Genomic DNA, 22,146 nt, shown 5'->3' on the forward strand with positions numbered 1-22,146 from the left:
TAACAAGACAGAATACAGACCAATGGAACAGAATAGAGAACCCAGAAATAAACCCAGATACCTATGGTCAATTAATCTTCAACAAAGGAGGCAAGGATATCAAATAGGAAAAAGACAGTCTCTTCAGCCAGTGGTGCTGAGAAAACTGGACAGATGGATGTAAATCAATGAAACTAGCCACACTCTCACACCATCCCCAAGAATAAACTCAAAACGGCTTAAAGACCTAAACATAAGACAAGATATAAAACTCCTAGAAGAGAACATATGCAAAACATTCTCTGACAACAGTACAAATGCTTTTTTTTAGATCAGTCTCCTAAGGCAATAGAAATAAAAACAAAAATAAACCAATGGAACCCAATCAAACTTAAAAGCTTTTGCAGAGCAAAGGAAACCATTTAAAAAAAAGACAACCTATAGAATGGGAGAAAATAGTTGTAAACAATGCAACGGACAAGGGCTTAATCTCTAAAATATACAAACAACTCATATTACTCAACAGCAAAAAAGCAAACAACCCAATTGAAAAATGGGCAGAAAACCTGAATATAGACATTTCTCCAAAGAAGACATACTGATGGCCAGAAGGCACATGAAAAAATGCTCAATATCACTAATTATTAGAGAAGTGCAAATCGAAACTACCATGAGGCGCCACCTCACACAGTCAGAATGGCCATCATTAATAAGTCCACGAATAACAAATGCTGGAGAGGGTGTGAAGAAAAGAAAATCCTCTTACGCTGTTGGTGGGAATGAAACTGGTACAACCACTATGGACAACAGTGTGGAGGTTTCTCAGAAAACTCAGTATAAAACTATGGTATGATCCAGCAATTCCACTCCTGGGCATATATGTGGACAAAACCACAATTCTAAAGATACATGAACCCATATGTTAATAACAAAACTATTCACAATAGCCAAGACATGGAAACAACCTAAATGTCCCTCAAAAAATGAATGGATTAAGAAGGTGTGATACATATACACAATGGAATATTACTCAGCCATAAAAAAGAACAAAATAATGCCATTTGCAGCAACATGGATGCAACTAGAGATTCTCATACTAAGTAAGTTAGAAAAAGGAAGACAAATGCCATACATAGATATCACTTATATGTAGAATCTAAAATGTGGCACAAATGAACCTATCTACAGAACAGAAACAGACTCACAGACACGGAGAGCAGACCTGTGGCTGCCAAGAGGGAGGGGGAGGGAGCGGGATGGACTGGGAATTTGGGGTTAGTAGATGCAAACTATTACATTTAGAATGGATAAGCAATGATGTCTGCTGTATAGCACAGGGAACTATATCCAATCACTTGTGATAGAAGATAATATGAGAAAATGTATATATATACACATTATATATATACACATAATATATATACACATTATATATATACACATTATATATATATACATTTTATATATATATATACACACACACATATGACTGGGTCACTTTGCTGTACAGCAAAAATTGACATAACATTATAAACTACAATAAAAATTTTACAAAACATTTAATTTTAAGAACAATAACTTTCAGTATCTGCGATGTTCCCTTTCAATGTTAATGACTTTTATTTGGTGTTTACTTTGTGTTAATCTTCCTAACCTCTTTTTTCTTTGTTCTCTAGTTTTATCATTATTTTAATCTTTGTAACACATGAACTATAACTCACTTTGAGATTTTCAGTGCATTTCACAGCAAAAATGAACAAGGGAATCATTAAAATGGCTGTACATAAGACAGTTATTTTCTTATATTTTACAATGGTTTGAAAAAAATTATTTTCCTGTTTTCATCCTATTAACCCCCTTCTAATTTTCCTTTTAATGTTTTCTTCTATCAAATGTCTATATCACGTAGAGATCATTTATGCTATTGAAATATATAATCTATTAGTACTATATATTTCCTTATAACAATAAATTATATATTTAGCATCATGTCTTTTTAAAAAAATAAAAAGGAGAGTTTTAACAGGCTCAGTTGGTAAGGGTTCAGCACTAGAAAAGAAGGGGCGTTCAGCTATAGGAAGGAGATTAGAAGAGGGTAAAGGTGGATATAGAGGAGGTAGAGCAATGGGATTAGGGGAAACCTTGGCTGGTGCTGCTGAATAAGAAGCCTCAAATGCTTTTTAAAAATCTATGCTAAAGGGAGTTCCCGTAGTGGCGCAGAGGAAATGAATCTGACTAGGAACCATGAGGTTGCAGGTTCAATCCCAGGCCTCACTCAGTGGGTTAAGGATCCAGTGTTGCTGTGAGCTGTGGTGTAGGTCGCAGACACAGCTCAGATCTGGTGTGGCTGTGGTGTAGGCAACTGTAGCTCCGATCAGACCTCTAGCCTGGGAACCTCCATATGCTGCAGGTGTGGCCCTAAAAACCAAAACAACAACAACAACAAAAAACAAACTATGCTAAGGGAAGTAAGTCAGAGAAAGACAAATACTGTATAATATCACTCATATGTGGAATCTGAAAAATAAAACAAACTCCTGAATATAACCAAAAGGAAACAGACTCACAGATATAGAGAATAAAGCAATGGTTACAGGGGTGCGGGGAGGGGGAGAGATAGGAGTAGGGGCAAGTAAGAGTAGTTTGTATAGTAGATACGAACTATTACATATAAAATAAATATGCTACAAAGATATACTGCACAACACAGAGAATACAGTCAATTATCTTACAGTAACTATAAACAGAGTATAACCTTTAAAAATTGTAAATTACTGGAGTTCCCGTCATGGCTCAGTGGTTAACAACTCCGACTAGGAAACATGAGGTTGAAGGTCTGATCCCTGGCTTTGCTCAGTGGGTTAAGGATCCGGCGTTGCCATGAGCTGTGGTGTGGGTCACAGACACGGCTTGGATCCTGTGTAGCTGTGGCTCTGGCGTAGGCTGGTGGCTACAGCTCTGATTAGACCCTTAGCCTGGGAACCTCCATATGCCGCAGGAGCGGCCCTAGAAAAGACAAAAAAAAAAAAAAAATCATGAATTACTATGTTATACATCAGTAACTTCTATAATATTGTACATCAACTATATCTCAATAAAAAATTTTAAAAATAAACCTAGAAAAAAAATCTTTCGATTATGTGCTTCTGTTAACTTAGAAATAGTATTTTATAAAGAGGCAATTTTAGAATTCTGAATATTTTAGAAGCCTCCAGTTATCAGATAAAACAGTTATTTCATTTGTTTGTTTAGTTCTATTGCCTTGGTCTTCCAATTCGATTTATAGAAAAACAAGTTTGGGGGGGATCTAAGGCTGGCCACTGAAGTTCTAAATTATCTTTAGTAAGGTTGGTCCCTTTAATCGAAAATGCATCTAAACCATAATTTTTGAACATAAATCAAGCCAGAGTTCCTGAAGGAGGGCCACCTTTAGAACACTGAGATGACTAGAAGCACAGATCTCAGAGGTTTTCTTCAGAGCAAAAGAAAATTCCTAAATAGCCTCAAGGAGGTGGTTTCAGGGTTGGGAGTTGTATTTTGTTTCACATAGTGCCTTTCATAGGATTCTTTCCTTTTTAAAAAATTTTCCCCCCTGGCAGGGCCTTTGTCCTAGTTGTTCGACCCGTGACCAGGTGTCCCTTGTTGCACAGAAACTATATTGCGGTTGGCAGATGACCTAATGTCAACCTGGCTTGTCCATGACCAATTTATCCTCTCGTGGGAATCTTGCTTCAAGACCAAAGTCTCTCATAACAAGGGCGGGGGGGGGGTGCTCTAGGAGTGTTTATTTGCTTGACATGTGCCCAATGATTATTTACTTCATTCATTCATTCATTTTTGCTCTCAAGAATTCCAGAGGAATTATACCAAAGTTCTAGCATAATCCCAATAAGAAAACAAATGAGCACTTGCCAAAAAGGACAGAGCCTTTGAATACATCCCAAATAAAGTCAGAGAGTTTAACCAAGGGGAGACTCACCAAACTGGAAGCCATCAGTAACTCATGGAAATTATGAGTACAAGGGGTTCAGTTCAAGCACCTGGCTGAATTCCAAGGGTGACAGTCCTTCAGCAGTCATTGCCTTTGGATTCCATCTCTGACCCCAAGGAATATTGACCTAAATGAAAATGTAAAATGAGACAAGCTCAAATTTTTCAAAAAGATGGGTTTATTCCAGAATGGCAGAAGAAGTGCAATTCAGGATATGCAAACTATAGCAAGCTACTGGCAAGCTGGCTAAGGGTTTGGGGTAGGCTGTATTTATGAGCAGGGAATGTACAGAAGGAAGAATTCAGAGTCTGCTAAGAAAAAAAAAAAAAAAACAGAGATCAGTTCTGAAAATTTCCTGGGTACACATAAAAAAATAGTCATCATACAAAGTTCAATGCAGTTCATTTTGCAAGACCAACATAACTGGGTCATTTCTTCTTCATGACTCTGGAAACCATAAGCAGAATTGCCCAAGGCTGATATGAAGCAATCCCTGATTAACTCACTGTTATTTAAGAAAATTCCAATATTACTAGTTTTCTGTTAATCAGGCATTTATAAAAAATTAGTCTCTCAGTCCTTAAGTTTTATTTTCCTGAGGGCATACACATGAGATTTTCCACACTATGTCCTCAGGTTCCCTTGTAGATTGAAATTCTTTCACAGTGGCTTTATCTAGGTAAACTTCAGTGTATTCATTGGGAAAGATGGAAAATGGTCCCAATAAACTCTTCTTCACAGTGGTACAGTATTTGTAAAGCCAAAATGATACTGAGATGAAAAAGCACTTGGGGTGGAAACATGCAAGGCCCCTATGAGATTTTGGGGAAAGGAGACCTGCATCTAGTCTTTGCTCAGGCCAGCAGCTCTGTGGCTGCCTTGCCTCACCCACTTCTGAGCCACAAAGATTCTGGCTGACACCATTCCCTCATCTGGAGGATCCTTCCGCCAGCCCTCAGTGTACCCACCTGATACCACCTTCCCTTTAGGAAGAGACAGTGTCCCCCCGGTTTGGGAATCAGATGAAACTGGGTTCAAATCTGTGCCAGGTAGCCTGCCACATGGTCTTGGTCTCAATAGCTTCACCTCTTTAGGAAAAGTCCCAGATCCTTCAAATGAGTGATAAGATGTACATCTATACTTCTTGAAGTGTCCTCTTCTGGCCACCTGCCTCAGCATAACTTAGGGAAATAAGTCAAAGTGCAGGTGCTCTGGGTGAGACTTGGTGGAGAGTGGGCTCCAGAGCCAGCCTTGAAATCAGCTCCCCCAGGATATTCTTATGCCAGAAGAGTTTGAAAACGGGAAGGATCTGACTCCTCCCCAGCTTTCTAGCTTCATTACATTCATCTGTCTGGCTTGGCCCCAATCTCTCTGGCCTTCTTTGGCCTTCTTGTAAATTCTTTTTTTACCTCTTTTCTTTTTCAGCTGTACCCACGGTGTATGGAAGTTCCCAGGCTATGGATCAAATCTGAGTCGCAGCTGCAGCCTATGCCACACCTGCGGCAATGCCTAATCCTTAACCCACTGCGCCAGGTATCAAACCCAAGATGCCACAGAGACACCACCAGATCATTAACCCACTGTGCCACAGGGGGAACCCACCTACAGATCCTTGATTAGGCCAGGTTTCTAACCACCTCCAGGCCTTAGCATGTGCCATTGCTCTGCTCACAGCTGTCTTGCCCCACCCCTACCTGGCTAATTCCTGCTCCTCCCTTAGCTCCTGCATGTCCCCTGCCCCACTCAAGTAACTGCTCCTGCTCTAGTCCCTAGAATGCTCTCTACGTTCCTTCAAAGCACTTATCACAATTATAATTATTTGCTTGCCTTTTCTGTTTAATATCTGCTTCTTGACCAGACTGAGGAGGGCAGAGACTAGCAGTCTCGCTCCCCATCGCCTGTAACTCTGTTTCTAGCCTCATACCTTGCACAGACTGGTGCTCAGTAGACAGTATTTGTACAAAAAACTAACATCTGTGTCTAAATTTCTTATCTATAAAACAGGAATAATAACACCTACTTTAGGAAGTTTCAGTGATTAGAGAGAATACGTCAAAATGCCAAACACAGTGTATAGTTAGTAAATCATAGCTTCAAAAAAAAAATGACCAGACAGGAGTTCCTGCTGTGCTGCAACAGAAACAAATCCGACTAGTATCCATGAGGATGCGCGTTCGATCCCTGGCCTCACTCAGTGGGTCAGGGATCCAGCGTTGCCGTGAGCTATGGTGTAGGTCACAGAGGAGGCTTGGATCCCACACTGCTGTGGCTGTGGCGTAGGTCAGAAGCTATAGCTCCAATTCGACCCCCAGCTTAGGAACTTCCATAGGCCGAGGGTTCGGCCCGTAAAAAAAAAAAAAAAAAAAAACAGACGAATCAGATAACCAGCACAAAATAGCTGGCATAGAGCTCTACGTTTAGAAGCAAGTAAATTCCAAGTGGATGGTTCTGTTTTATTCTCCCACCTGTGCAGGAGGTGACTGGCACAGGTTATCAGTCCTCAGGAGGCTTTCGAGCCTCTGTGGGAAGGGGGAATGTGAAGGGCAGAGGTTTGTGTGGCTTTGGGCTACCTGCTGGAGAACGAGCCTCATGTGGGAGCTGGCCAAGGCCCAGAGGAGCTGGTGGGCAGGTAGCAGGCATTGCCAGTATGATACATAGAGGCTGGCATCTCTCTGCTCAGGCATGTAAGTCTAGATGGCCGTCAGGTGCAACACAGCTTAGTCATGACAAAGATGATCTGTGCTGACTCATCTTACTCCACCAGAACAGGAGCTCCCCACGGCAGGTGGCTGGGTCTTTTCGATTTCTTTTTTTGTGTCAAAGAGGAGTTCAGTACTTATTATCTGATGTTATCATCTGATAATGACTTTCCGAACAATGATTATCTGGGGAAGGAGTGTTTTCAGGAAGGAAAAACTGATACACTTACAAGGTTCCTGAAGTTGGGCAGAATGTTTATGACTAGAGCTCTTTCTTTAGGATTTTTATTTTTCCACGTTTAAGTTCCATATGGAACTTTCCATATGGAAGTTCCCTGGCTAGGGATCAAATCAGAGCTGCAGCTGAGGCCTATGCCACAGCAATGCAAGATCCAAGCCACGTCTGCGACCCACGCCGCAGCTTGCCCAGGGATCAAAATCCACATCCTCAAGGACACTATGTTCTTAACCTGCTGAGCCACAGTGGGAACTCAGCTTTAGAATTTTTCCACCAGAAAGCTCCTAGCACCTGAATTCTCATACACTGCATCATGCGCTTTCTCAAAACGACCACTAGCTTCTACAACCCAACGGCTTTTCAACCCATCCGAATGAGTGCCGGTGGCAAAATGTAGAGTGGGGACGACTCAAGTGAAGAAGGAAATGGCAGTGTAATCCCCAAAGAAGGAGCTGTGGCAGCTTAAAAATCAGGATTTCTCTGATAATATCAATACAATAGATGACATACAGACTTTTCTCTATTTCTGTGGATTTTAACATTTCTATCAAAGTGATCAATAATTTTTACGGTGGATTTAACTCAAGAAGAAAGGGCAAAAACCCAACAGCTACTGCCAAGCACTTATTAAACAAAACCTAAAGCAGCTTTGCTTCTCTTCAGGCAAGCCCTTTGGCCTAGGAGATAGATAACTGCAAAACCAACCTGGATACAGCCGAATAAGGATGTAAAAGCCAAGATAAAGAAAATACACAATCAATGGTCTGATGTTACATATGGCTGTAATGTGGAAATACTGTAAACTGCAATTTAGTATTAATATTGTCAACTAATCAGAAACTTCTGAAAACTGGCAAGGCCTAAACCATAAGGATAGATATATCATATGTTCTAAGTCTATCAGATTGGGATTTAAACTGTTTCATGTCTGGTAGAGTACACCCTGGAAAAAAAAATGCACAGCTAAAACAGATGAAATAGGAAGGAAATACCCAAAACTCAAAAAACAAGAACATATGTACATAAAAATCCTTACTAGAACCATAGAACTTACTGAGTGAGGGCCACTCCATTTAAGTTTTCTTTTCATCTTAAAAAACAAAAACAAGTTTTCTTTTCATCTTCAAACCCTATTTTCTAGCAATAAGTTAAAGACAGCTCCATGTGCATTAATCTACATATCAGTCCATGTGCCAGTCTGAGGCTGCTGTTCCAGTAGCAGCACAGCTAGCCTTGACTTTCCACTAGTGGTATTTTGGTGAAAATGTCAGAGATGGTCAAAGATAGGACAGGTCATGCGTTTTTCCGTAGGAAGGTCATCCCTCCCTTTCCCTCTCCCACAGGACCCCCAACTCCTGGAGGAAAAAAAATAAAGCCTGCGGTAGTAGCATCAGCGTGCGCTGCCTGGCTACCTTAATCGTTGCCTTGTCCACCGTCGTCGTCTTGCTGATCGCTTGTCCAGAGCATGAAGTTATCAAGGAGGAGCTTCACAACGAGCGTGGAGTCCTGGTAGATAGAAGTCCTTGGTGAGTGTTGAGCTCGAAGATGGCAAAAGCCATCTTGGGCAAGTGGCAGGCTTGCTCCAGGGTGTTCTGGCTCTCACAGTAGAAAACGAAGTAGTCAAGAGCCAGGTCTAACCTAATGGGATGAGTGGGCTGCGTGTGCTCCTTGCTGTTCTCATGGGCTTCGCAACAGGCCTTCTCAGATGACACCACGACACTCGCCCTCTTCTCTCCAGGGGCCACTTCTGCCAGGCAGCCGTAATAGTCCCCTTTCATCTTCAGGTAAGACATGTTGCTCTCATACTAGGTCTCACTGCAGTTCTTGATCAGGTAATTAGCCAGCAGGTTCCGCACATCCTGACCTAACACCTCCAACTCCTTCTCTATTTCTTCCTGGTAAGCATGGACCTTCCCTGTCTTCTCATGACCATCTGCAGATGTCTTCTGCTCAATGCTACTCGTGACCCTTCAGGAAGAATGGCGTGCCCCAACTCCATTCTTGCAGGCCTCGGAGAGACAGTCTCTGTCTTCACCAAACAGCGGCTCATTCAGCTCTGTCATATTCCTCATGGCCGCAGCCCAGTCGTCGTAGCATTCCTCCTGCTCCCCCAGCCGGGCTTCCTGCACCAGGTGCTCACGGCCCATCATCTCCACAGGCTGAGTCAGGCCGGGCGAGGAGACCCGAGAGGCCGGAAGGGCTCAGAGAGCAGCTGTGGCTACCTGGAGTCCGTGTGCTGGAGGGATTGACCCATGAAGCAAGCGGCTGAGGTGTTAGTGGAGGGGCGGACCGAGCTGTGCCCGCAAGATCTTATTCCGTCAGGTCTTATTCTCTGGGGGCAGGAGGCGAGGGGTGTCTCTTTCCGGCAACCGGCACAGAGCTGGGCACACAGTGGGTGCTCCTTTAAAGATACTGAATGACTCTATGGATTAATTAATGAGCAGAACGGCCTGGCACGAGGGCCTCCGTCCTGGAGGTGGGGTGTGTGTGCAAGTGCGTGCATGCGTGCGTGCGTGCGTGCGGCGGACGGGAGTGCGCATGCGCACGTGCTGTCACGTTATTGGAGGGATTGCTGGGAGAGGATGACATAAGAAGAACCAGGGAAGGCAAGGGTTCTAGATCTTGGGAGTGCGGCTGGTTACGGATTTGAGTGGGGGCAGGCAGACCCAGGCTCAGGTCTGACTTGGTGGCTGCCTTCAGCCTTCTGAAGTGCTGCCCAGGAGGAAGGAGTTGGAAGTGATCAGGCATGATAAGAAGCCAGAGCTCATTAAGTATAGGGAAAGCTGCCTGACAGTACGTACAGTCAAAACAAGCAAAAGGCAGTGAGTTCCCCATCACTAGAAGGGCTCAGCCGGGCTGGGCGGCACTTGGTGGGACTGCTGTAGTGTGTCTCAAACTTTTTATTTCCAGACTACCACCCACATAAAAATACAGTTCATGTTATAATTCTGTACATATATGCACACAGTTTTTTTAAAGTTCTAGTGCTGACCCACTCCACCGGCGTGAGGCCCAACTGGGCAGTGATCAGCATAAGCCTAGGGAAAGCATTGCACTAGTTGGCCAGAAGGTCTTATCAGGTCTGGGATTCTGTGGCTGTCCTCTCAAGGAATTTAAACTCCTGTTGATAACCACCTGAGAAAAATTCATTTAGGAAGATAAATCTTCATCTTAAAAACTCACAAAACATTTACTCTTTTATTATAAACTAATACCGTTGAATGTATCAACAAGCAAAAAGAGTAAAAGTCACTGCCACTCAGAGAATGCCAATAGTAATATTTGGATATATTTAATGCTAGGCTTATTTTTTTTTTCATTGTGTATAGCTCTTTTAAAATTTTTGAGATCACATGATCACATGGCTTAAACCATTTTGTAAACATTTTACTTCACACTGTTTTATGAACTTTTTTTTTTGGCCACTCCTGCAGCATGCAGAAGTTCTCAGGCCTGGTATAGAAACCCCCACAGCAGTAACCAGAGGCATAGCAGGGACAACGCTGAATCCTTAACCCACTGATCCTTCAGGAAACTCCTCTCTTATGAATTTTTCCCTCACTGCTGTATATTCTTCCACAAAGTTATTTTTAGTGAATGTGTTGTATTCCACTGCACTAATGCATCCATAGGAACTTAACCAAATTCTGGTGATTATCCACTAGGCAGTTTCCAGTTTTTCCTGTGGACATAAGTCTTTGATTACTTTTCCTTCCTTTAGATAAATTCTGAGAAGTGGATTTTGAAGAATGGAAGTAAAATATTAAGATTTTCATTTTGTATTAATAAATTCCTTTCCGGAAATATACCAATTTATAATCCCAAGAGCAATTATGAATGTGTGTCTGTGTACTCATCAATCCTGGTTATTGTCATTTATTTTAAATCTTTACAAATGTGATTTTTTTAAAAATGATATCTTGTTTTGATTTTGCATTTCTTTAAATACTATGGGAATTCAAGATGTCTCCAAGGAGAAAAAACTCAAAAGCCAAAACTCAAAAGCCTGCAACCAAGATAAGAATTGCCCGACCCTTATCATCCCACCTGGCTCATTGTAATTGTTACAATGTTCCTCAGGACCTCCCCACCCCAGCAACTTGGCCTATTCCTTCCTGCCCCCTACTAGGTATGTGGGTATGTGGCCCACTCTTTACCCTGCACCTATAGGGGCAACATATGCCCCCAACCAAGCAGCAAGTGTAACAGAAGACCCCACCCTTCCCCAGCCAATCAGCAGGTCTACAGGTGTATAGCAAGACCACTCCTCGCACTCCTTTGTCTTTGGGCTGTAAAAACAGACTGGACAATGTGACCAGAGTGGGCTCTCCTGGATTACCAGGAAGTCAGCCCACTGTGTTGACAGTGTCTCTTGCCTCAATAAACTTGTCTTTTCTACACCTTGCTTTAAATCTGGAACATTCTTTTTCCACCCACGTGCAGAGACCACAACAAATACTCGTGGGATTGAAAATCTCTGTGTATTTCTTTGTTTATTCATGTCCTTTGCCCCCATCTTTATTTTATTTTAAAGTAGTATCGTGGGGCGTTCCTGTCATGGCACAGCGGAAACGAATCCAACTAGGAACCATGAGGTTGCGAGTTCGATCCCTGGCCTCACTCAGCAGCTTAAGGATCCAGTGTTGCTGTGAGTTATGGTGTAGTTCGCAGATGCAGCTTGGATCCTGCGTTGCTGTGGCTGTGGTGTAGGCTGGCAGCTGTAGCTCGATTTGACCCCCAGCCTGGGAACCTCCATATGCCACAGGTGCGGCCCTAAAAATCAAAAAAATTTAAAAAGTAAATACATTTTAAAAAAAATAAAGTAGTATTGTGACTTTGTAATAAAAATATATTATATAATATTTAATATGCAAACAGTAAATATATATGTATAAACATATTTAATATATAAACATGTAACATTTTTATATTAAGGATATCTTTCAACTATGTTGCAAACATTTTTTCTTTTCAAGTTGATTTATACCTTTCATTTTACAGACAGAGTTAACTTTCTTTTAAAATACTGTCAAATGCTTTTGAAAGCCAAAACTGATGATGTTTGGATTTTGCATGTTATTCTTTTCTCCTCACTGCCCTCTTTGCCGCTTTCCTCCCTACCATGCACGCTCCAGAAGCAGATAAGTGAGAACTCCTTATGGTTGGTGAGGCTTATCTCATTTTCCAATCTCTTATTTTCTCTGCCGCTGTCTAGGTCATGGTCAGGTTATGACTATATAATTAAACAGAAGGGTCATAAGAGAAAATCCAACTGTGAATATTCTATGTCCTGGATTACTCATCCCTATAATCCCCAACTGTAAACTGAGGTTTCTAGTCCCACTCTCCTTCTTGGGCACAAAGCCTGGCACCCCATCTCTGCCCCATATGGCCTGTTTTCCTCCTGGGGCCCTCACCCCCACCCCTGACCGGTCTCCACTCAGGGTGGAAAGGCCCTTTGAAGCCATGCTTCTTGGGTCAGGGACAGCTATTTCTCACCAGGGATGGACCTCTTGCAAACACCCAACCTGCACCTGCCTTTCCAGCCTTGACCTCCCCACCAGCACACTCTCTTCCACTCTGTGAGGAATCTTGTGCTTCACCATTGGGGGAAGCTGAGTAGCAAGAGTGAAAAAAAAAGAGCAAAAAGTGTTGGAGAGAGACAGACTTGGGTTCTAATTCCGGTTCTGGTCCTGGTTAGCTGCAAAATCCTGGAAAAGTTACTTAACCTCTGAGCCACTCAGAGACACTTAGGTAGTTATCTGCATACAAATAATCTATTTACATGTATGAGGCAGAACAACCAATAGGCCGTTGGCAGTGAACAAAAGCAAAACAGAATTTTTAAAAGAGAGGAGAGGAAAACATTCATCTGGGAACTAAGATTTTGATGCTATATTTTCTTTGTCAGTTGAGAAGCAGGTGGCTGGGCCATTGGCCCTAAGCAGGCTGGCTGGGCCTTGGAAAGCAGCAATTTGCATTGTGGATTCTCAGGGAAGCTTGAGAGTTTAGCATGAGGTATATAGGGGGACAGACCCTGTGAGATCCTCCAGGCCCCTCATTTAGGGGTCATCTCTACTCCCTCATGGGAATCTCTCCTAGTAACCACCTCCTGGGTTAGAACTGTGACGGCTATGTGGGTCAATACCCACAAAGGTCGGAACAGTAGAGTCGAGTCTGCTATAATGCTTGTCTCAGAAATGCTAATTTGTTCCAATGCATTTGATAGATGAGGGAACAATTTGAACCTACTGCAAATTTCACATTTGCTGATGAATGATTTCATCTTCAAGAAACACTAGCTGAAAGCAGAAAACTGCACCCAGTCGCACCAAGCCACCTAGGAATACAAAAAACAAAACAGAACAAAACAAAAAACGCACACGTAGCCAGGCCACAGACATCAGAGTTATCTCAGCTCATCACATCCTTCCACATCTGGTATCAGATAACTGATACCACCTACCCTCCACTGTCACACAGCTACCCAGGTCCAGGAGCCAACATCCCTTCCAACACCCATTTCCAGGAGCCAACTTCAGATCTTTCTTGAAGCAAAGTGCCATACTTATTGTTGTACTAATGTATTTCTTAATCATTTGATGTGCAAAACCCTGCTACCATTTTAACTAGGTGAATTTTTGTGTGTCATTGACACAGTTTTTGAATGTGGGGCCCCAACCCCATTTTATCCACAAGCCCTGTGATGTTTATTCCAGGATTTTACAGAGCACTGTGAATTTTAGGAATGCCTATGTAGGAGTTCAGCCAGGACTAGCTACATAATTTGTGGGGCCCCTTGTAAAAAAAAATTAAAAAAAAATAAAAAGAACAAGAAGTTCAGAATAATGGCAGCACAGCATTAAAACAAGCTCAGCGCCCTCCTAAGCCTGAGATCCTGTTTGGCTGCACGGGGACATACCCATGAAGCCAGCTCCAGTTATAGTGGAACTAACTATGCCAGCCTGCAGTAAGCACTTGATAAATGTTAGTTTCATTCCTATTGTGATTTCTTTAATGTTTAAGCTATTTTCACACTGTAAAGCAGAAATTCTATAAAGACCCAGTCATTTATTCATCCATTTGACAAACATTTATTGAGAATCATTAGGGGTCAGACTCTGTGCTGGGCACAGAGACCTGGGGGAAGGGAGTATATGTGTGACACTTGAATGAGTCACGCCAGTAAAGCCAAGGCAGGGGAAAGAGCCAACAAGCTGGGCCAGATGAACTTGGGTGCCCTCCCCCCACCCCACCCCACCCCACCTGACCCCCCAGGCTCTGATGTTGGGAGTCAGTTCTCTATCCGTCTCTCGCATTTCTGCAAATCTTGGAGCAGAGGCAGTGAGAGCCTTTTGTTCTACATTATTTCTTCAAGGAGATTTATAAAATGTGAACAGCCTAGGAAGACAGAGGTCGTGTCTCTGACAGGAATAGAAGGCTAATTTATTTCCTGTCCAATGTAATAAAGTCTACCTCTGGGGAAAGGTTTGGGCAGGTTTTCTTGCAACCCCTTAAAAGATTGGGGTTTCCTTGGGTCAGGGTTTCTCAGCTATGATGCATATCCATTGTGTCCCAGAATCCACTTGGCCCTGCCTCTGCTTTGCCCTGTGGGACTTTGGGGGCAAGGAAAGCCAATGTGAAAGTGAAGTTTAGGCTCCTCGTGCACCTTGATTAAGAAAGTCATTTGTCTCTGACCCACTGGTCTCCTTGTCTTCTGCCTGAATTCATGAACCTGTAGCAGGCCCTTCACAGCTTTGGACATTAGGAAGGTCTGTCTTTTCAGCTCAGTAAATAGACTGCGAGTGATGATGTGCAGGCCAGTCCAGAAGGGACCAGGGAGAAAGACCAGGCTTTAAACCAACATCCTTGAAGACTTTACTGACTTATGAATAATCAGTGCATAAAATGAGCTTATCTGCTTATGTTCAACACCAGCTCACTTGATCTAGCCCAGCTGACGATCTCAGTAACCTCACAAGTCCTGTGGCTGGGCCTGCCCACCTCCTCCCCCCATCTTCCTTCCAGAACTCTCCACCCAGCAAGAATCATACCCCCTCACTTCCATGAGGTGGCCTCTCTACTGAGGACAACCCCAGATTCTCACTTGAAATAACTTTTTGGCTCTTTTTCTGTCCACTTGCCCTAACTAACCTTTGTTGTTAGGGGACCCCAACATTTGCTAAGAACTTTCTATGTGCTAAGCCCATAGGCATTATTATTATTCCCATTGTGCAAATGGGGAGACTGAGGTTCATCTGGGAAGCAGCTTGCCCTTGGTGACTCCAAAGGCCTTGCTCTTTCCCCCGGAGCACTCACTCTGCCTCCCGGGGCTCAGCATCAGCCCTTCTCACACCCTCATTCCCCAGAGGAAAACAAGCCGGTGGCTCCTCCCTCAGGCTCCTCTCCCAGACCTGGGACCAGGTCCTGGGCAGTTTATTCTGGACCTGGTACCTCACAACTAAAGCAATCTCTAGACCACAGAAGCTGGACTTCATCTCAGGGAAAACGTCATCTTGCAGGCCTGCCTTGCAGCCGCGTGGGGAACAGACTGATTAATCATAATCCTCTTGCCCCCCTCTCCCTCTCACGTCCCAGCGCTCCAGGGCTTTCGGGGCGGCGGGGGTGGGGGGGGGTTGGGGGTGGGGAGGGTAGGACCTGAGGGCTGAGGAGCGAGAACATTCCAAGTGCGCCTGAAGACGTAATTTCAAAGGGGCAGGGCAAGGTAAGAAGTCACTTTTTCCCATCAAGGGAGAGTCTGGATGGCGTAGGCGAAAGAGAAAATGTCTGGGTCCAGTCCTTCCCCACCCTTTGGAGAGTGGTGGGAGGGGGTGGTCACTCTGGGGGGTTGGGGGTTGGCTAACAAGCCCAGATGTGGAATGCCCCAGGATGGGGGGAGGGGAGGTTATTTTTAAATATACTGTCCCGTCCCTCACCTCTTGTTCAGAAGGAAACCAGGAAGTGTGACACCTTCACTCAGCTGTAGCAAGTCCACATCTGAAAGCACAAGGCTGAAATTATGGCTCCAGCTGGGCCCTGCCCTCCTGCTCTCCCCACTTCCCTGGGCAGTGGAGGGTGGTCACAGCATGGCAGGAGGCAACCAGGCTGGGAGCTCCTGGGTCCGCTGCCTGCTCAGCTTCCACCTCCCTTTGGCAATTTGATCAAGGGATTAGTCCAGCCCATTTCCCTTGGTCACCCAGCTCTGGCAGGTGGCTCAGCGGTGACGAGAGCAGGCATTTGGGGATTTCCCGGGGCAGCCCTGGGTGCGGGGCGGGGAGAGCGAGCGGAGGGGGGGTGGAGGGGGGGAGTGGGGGCGGCAGGGGCGGGGAGCAGGCTCACCTGCCCGCTTCCCTGTAGAGGCCGTCATCTGTTGTGATGACTCATGCTTACCTTTCCCTAACTTCTTCAAAGAGGTTGTATTGGGGTGGATAAGCGGTCCCCCCAAGTTCATGTCACCAAGAACCTCAGCACGTGACCGTATTAGGGAAGAGAGTCTTCGCAGAGGTATTCAGTTAAAGTCATACTGGCTTAGCGTGGGCAATACTCCAATGACTTTTGTCCTTATCCTTATAAGAAGAGAAATCAGGCACAGACCCGCAGGGGGAATACTGGCGTGTGATGATGGAGGCAGAAACTGGAGTGATGCAGCTGCAAGCCAAGAAAGGCCAAGGATGCCAGCCATCACCAGATGTGAGAGAAGGCAGGGAAGGCATCTTCCCTAGAGATTTTGGAGGAAGCGTGCTCCCGCCCACTTCACTTAGGATTTCTGGCCCCCAGAGCCGGGAGAGAATACATTTCTATTTTTTTAAGCCACTAAGTTTGTTGTACTTCATACAAGAGAGATCCTCTTGGATCGTCCTCAGCGCCCTTGCTCCATTGCCTAACATACACCCAAACCTCAGGGCCACAGACCCAGAGGACCTGGCAGTAAATGCCACTCCTGCCGTGTCTAGATCCCTCTGGATTGTGACCCTGTGGGAGCAGGGGCTATATCTTGTTCATCTCAGCATCTCTGGTGTCAGGCTGACCCTGGTTCACAGAGCAACAGGGCTGTTGGATTGCCAGGCTGACCCTGAGTTCTGTTGCCTTCACTGTACCCTGGGCAGAGGGCTTGCTGGGGCTTCCTGGCTCTGCTCCCCTTCTCCCCTTAGCCTGGCCCTGTGGCTTCAGCTGGTTCCTCTCCCCAAGGAGCCAGGGAGAAGAAGAGGACCTTACTCTCCCCAGCTAGGTTTTGCTCCAGGACTGTTTCCGTTTTCTTCTGCTCTAACCTTCTGGCTGAATTCCCCCACCCTTTTCTCGTTCAAATGCCTCCTGGATTACTTTCTCTAGAATATCACCTGGACTATGTATCAAGGCTCAGGTTTTCAAATGAGAGGTCTGGCAGCTGGTTATGGATCCAGGCTGGGAACCATCACCCAGAAGGCATCCTTGAGGGACCTCACCTGTTTCCCAATCTACCTGCAGGATCCTTAACCCACCCACCATTTTTAGCTTACCTGAGTAATGATCTTATTCTGTGGTAGGTTTTACCTCTGCCATTAGACTGTCAGCTTTAGAGATTTAATAGACCCTCAGTGTCCAAGAATACGCCCACATCTTAGCTAATTCACATTCATTGACTTCCTGCTGTAAAAGGAAGTTCAGAGCAGTGTAGCAAAACATGCCAGGCCTGATTCAAGCTAAAGGAAATGAACTTGAATACACAATCTCTATGGTACTTGTAATAGGAAATAACCCAAGGGTCCAACGTAATTAAATTATGATGGCAGTCCACTCAATGGAATATTATTCAGACTTTTAAAATATGTGTATGAAGCATTTTGTAATGAAAAGAAATGTTTAGGTTTAGAGCCACCTGATAAAGTAGGAATTCAACTTTATGAGTTATTCCTGGAGAAGTGGCTAGAAATTTATCAATGTATTAAGAGGGGTTTTTTAGGAGTTCCCGTTGTGGCTCAGTGGGTTAAGAACCAGACACAGTGTCTGTGAGGATGTGGGTTCAATCCCTGGCCTCGCTCAGTGGGTTAAGGATCTGGCATTGCCACAAGCTTCTGTGTCACAGATGTGGCTTGAATCCCGTGTTGCTGTGGCTGTGGCATAGGCCTGCAGCTGCAGCTCCAATTCAACCCCTAGCCTGGGAACATCCATATGCTACAGGTGCAGCCCTAAAAAGAAAAAAATGGGAAAAAAGAAAAAAAGAGGGGTTTTTCAAACATATTGATGATGTTTTTCTTCTCTCTGCTTTTAAGTATTTTCCATATGATGAACATGTCTTATCTTCATAATGGGAAAAAAAACAGCAATGGAGAACTTTTTTTTTTTTACTTTTTATTATTTTTTAATAGTTATTTCCTCAATACAATTTTTTCTACTGTACAGCATTGTGACCCAGTTATACATACATGTACACATTCTATTTTCTCACAATATCATGCTCCATCATAAGTGACTAGACAGAGTTCCCAATGCAACAGAGCAGGATCTCATTGCTAATCCATTCCAAAGGCAATAGTTTGTATCTATTAACCCCAAGCTCCCCAACCACCCCACTCCCTCCCCCTCCTCCTTGGCAATGACAAGTCTATTATCCAAGTTCATGATTTTCTTTTCTGTGGAAAGGTTCATTTGTGCCGTGTATTAGATTCCAGATATAAGTGATACTAGTGATATCATATAGTATTTGTCTTTCTCTTTCTGACTTAACTTCACTCAGTGTGAGAGTCTCTAGTTCTATCCATGTTGCTGCAAATGGCATTATTTTGTTCTTTTTTATGGCTGAGAAGTATTCCATTGTGTATATACACTACATCTTCCTAATCCAATCATCTGTCAATGGACATTTGGGTTGTTTCCATGTCTTGGCTATTGTGAATAGAGCTGCAATGAACATGTGGGTGCTGTGTCTTTTTTAAGGAAATTTTTGTCCGCATATATACCCAAGAGTGGGATTACTGGGTCATATGGTAGTGAAATTTATTTTTAAAGATTCTGTAAGGACTAGGCTGGGCTCTCTGTCAGAACCCTGTGTTAGAGGTCTCTATGGGCCACCCTGTCTGAGAAAGCAGGCCATCATCGTTCAGGCCTCATCATGAAACACTAACTGAGTGTTGTCTATGGACAGAAGTCTAGGCTAGAGGCAGCAGTTCTGACAGGGTACTCAGGGTGAGCAAAGACAACCTAATAACCATGGGAGGCACAGCGCAGAGCAGAATGAGCACTGGAGCTGTGGGAACAAGGCCTACATCTGTCACAGACCAACTGTGTGACCTGGGACACTGCCTTCTCTCCAGCCCTGTGCTTTGTCTGTGGTAGAATGAGGAGTGTGGATTGCATGATTGTCAAGGTCTCTTCCAGTTTTAAAATTATGTTGAGATTCTTTTTTGCTTTCCAATTTGCAAAGGGAAGCCTACCCATAGTCACAGCTAGTGAATCTGGGCCCCTGGGTGCTGGATTTTTGACTGAGCACTTTGCTAATTTCCAGGCTGGAGTCTTCTTCAAGTTGAGTGAATGGATACATTTAGATTCCTGGGCCTCATGTCAATCCTGCACCTTCACCTCTGCCTCTCTACCCAGCATGGCCTCTCCTCTTGGGGACCCCAGGCCTGGAAGATGTTGCTTAGGCAGGCATTAGCTCCCCTCTGCCTCAGAGGAAAAATGAGAAGAGAAATGAACTAATTGGCGTGAAAATGCAGGGCACTTTTAGAGAAAGGGGCTTGAAACTCAATCCTGGGAGAATGACAAGGCCCTTTGTTTGGCCTTTGTGTGGCCCAAACACCAGCCCCCCCTTCACCCCTCAGGAGCAGAGCTTCCCCTTCATCACTTGAGCCCCCTCCTGTGCAGTGGCCTGACACCAGCATGTAGCACACTCCCACTGCGGGTCCAGTCACGGAGGAGTCCCCCCCCACCCCATCGCTGTCAATCCTATTGCCTGTGTCTTTTGCAGCGTGAGAGTCATGGCAAGCAGATCTTGCACTCCTCGTGGCCAGGAACTGTGTGTAGCAGGAGCCTGGCCCACCGAGCCCACACCCCACTTGGTAAACTGTTGAGTGCGGAGCAGTGGACAGAGAACGTGGAGTTGTGCAGATCTGGGTTTGAAACCCAGACCAGACGGTTAGTCTTTATGTCTGTAAAATGGTCCTCCTCTCCTAAGTGGGTATCCACGGTCAGATCCTTCTGGAAGTGAATGCTGAGATGGAGTGAAACAGAAAATTTATTGGGGAATAACATCTGTGAAAGGAAAAGGGAGGGCACAGGATTGGAAAAGGGAGCCGACACAGCTGACAAAGCCACAAAGTCCCTACCTCTTCTCTGGGGTGCTCTGGGATGCAGACTGTCTCTTAGAGGAGTCCATTGGGGCTAGAACTAGCCAAGTCCTTGCCCCACTGCCTTGCTTGGTCATTGGCCTGAGGGTGCTGCGAGAAGAGCATGGTCTTGTCTAATAGCCAGTGGATGCCAACTAATCACTCTCCTTGCAGTTGGACAGCAAGTCCATTTTTTTTTTTTTTTTTTTTTGTCTTTTTAGGGCTGCACCTGCAGCATATGGAAGTTCCCAGGCTAGGAGTCGAATTGGAGATGCAGCGGCCAGCCTATACCACAGTGTCAGCAACGTAGGATCTGAGCCATGTCTGCAACCTACACCACAGCCCACAGCAATGCTGGGTCCTTAACCCACTGAGCAAGGCCAAGGATCGAACCGCATCCTCATGGATACTTGCTGGGTACATTACCACGGAGCCAGCCACAACAGGAACTCCACAGCAAGTCCATTCTTAAAGGCTTAGCTCTGCATCTGCCTTAGGGAAATCACCGTTTAGGATGTGAGCGCCCACTGGCATAGAATAAGCCCTCAGAGCATGTTAATTCCTTACTTTGACTTTGGAGCTAGGCAGACCTAGTCTTGAATTCCAGCTATGTGACTCCCTGTGTCACCAGGGCAAGTGTGATTCAAGGCAGTTATCATTCCCCAAGGGTTGCAGTGATCACCCAACCCTGACCTTCTGTGACTCATTAATGACGAGAGTGCATGTTCATCTCCGTGAACCTCAGTTTTCTCAGATGTGGGGTGGGGATGGTGATGGGTCCCTTGCTGGGTTACGGGGACATACACAGGGCCTTGCACTTTAGTTACAAGTCTAAATTCAAGGCTTAATACATCAGGCTTAATAAATATCTGACTTCCTGCCCCATCTTAGTCTAGGTATCTTAAGTTTGACCAGGAATGACTTTATTAGCAGTGTGATAGTCTATCAGGGTAGGAATTATAGGGAAGAAAGCAATTTTATTCCCCCCACTCCCACCAAATGAGAGTCTCCCATTTAATTAGCTTAAAAGAGAAACCTCCTTTTCAGATTTGTCTTCTAAGCTACCTAGAACCCAGGCTTAGCCTGTCCAACCGCGTCTGTGTCTTCCTTCCATGTGAAAAGATCATACTCTTATCTTCGCTTCAACATACTTGTACCTGAAGTCCAGCCTGAGCTCTCTGACCTCCCACAGAATGTTCACTTAAACTTGGTTTCAGTTTCCTGCCCCTGGGTAAGCCCAGCAGTCTGCAGGCCTAGGAGGTATCCACCAGACAGGACTCAGGGTATCCACCCATCTGCTCCCCTCTCGCTCACCCTGCACTGGCCCCATCAGATGCCTTGGGAGGGGAGAAGGAAGCACAAACAGATGAAGAGAGGCATCCCAACTTTAGAAAATAGGCAAGCTGAGAAGTAGCTGGGCTCAAGTGGGAAATAAGAATGAAACTGGAGGAGGGCAAGGAGAAGGTGAATTAGATTCGCTCTTGCCACATCCTAAAATCCAAAAGGGATGCAGGAAAGGCGTCAGTATGCAGACGGGCCTGGAAATCCTTTTTTAAAAATTATTTATTTATTTTCTTTTTAGGCCACACCTGTGGTATACGGAAGTTCCCGGGCCAGGGGTTGAATCAGAGCTGCAGCTGTGACCTATGCCACAGCCACAGCACAGCAACGCCAGACCCGAGCAGCATCTGCAATCTATGCTGTGACAAGACCAGATCCTTAACCCTTTGAGCCAGGCCAAGGATTGAACCCACATCCTCACTGAGACAACATGGGGTCCTTAACCCACTGGGCCACAGTGGGAACTCCTAGAAATTCTTTTCCTTCCCCACCGCCTGCTTCTCTCACTTTCTTCAGGGATGATATCAGGATGAAATAAGGGGCCAAGTGCCCTCTGCAGGTATCTTTATGGTTATAAAGCATTTTTACCTGTTTGAG

The 22,146-nt window shown here is 44.8% G+C and overlaps 1 long non-coding RNA gene and 1 pseudogene across 2 annotated transcripts in view; both read right to left on the bottom strand.

Annotated features, from left to right (window-relative positions):
• Window positions 1–17,469, bottom strand: part of LOC100155748 — a 60,809-nt gene extending 43,340 nt beyond the window's left edge. For both annotated transcript variants that reach the window (XR_002337860.1, XR_002337862.1), the window contains exons 1-2: window positions 17,404–17,469; window positions 3,959–4,097 (exon numbers count right to left, since the gene is read on the bottom strand). This is a non-coding gene — a long non-coding RNA (uncharacterized LOC100155748). The remainder of the gene's footprint in view (window positions 1–3,958; window positions 4,098–17,403) is intronic.
• LOC110255276 lies at window positions 8,248–9,309 on the bottom strand (annotated as a pseudogene).

This window comes from Sus scrofa, chromosome 13 (genome assembly GCF_000003025.6).
Source record: "Sus scrofa isolate TJ Tabasco breed Duroc chromosome 13, Sscrofa11.1, whole genome shotgun sequence".
NCBI classification, from domain to species: domain Eukaryota; kingdom Metazoa; phylum Chordata; class Mammalia; order Artiodactyla; family Suidae; genus Sus; species Sus scrofa.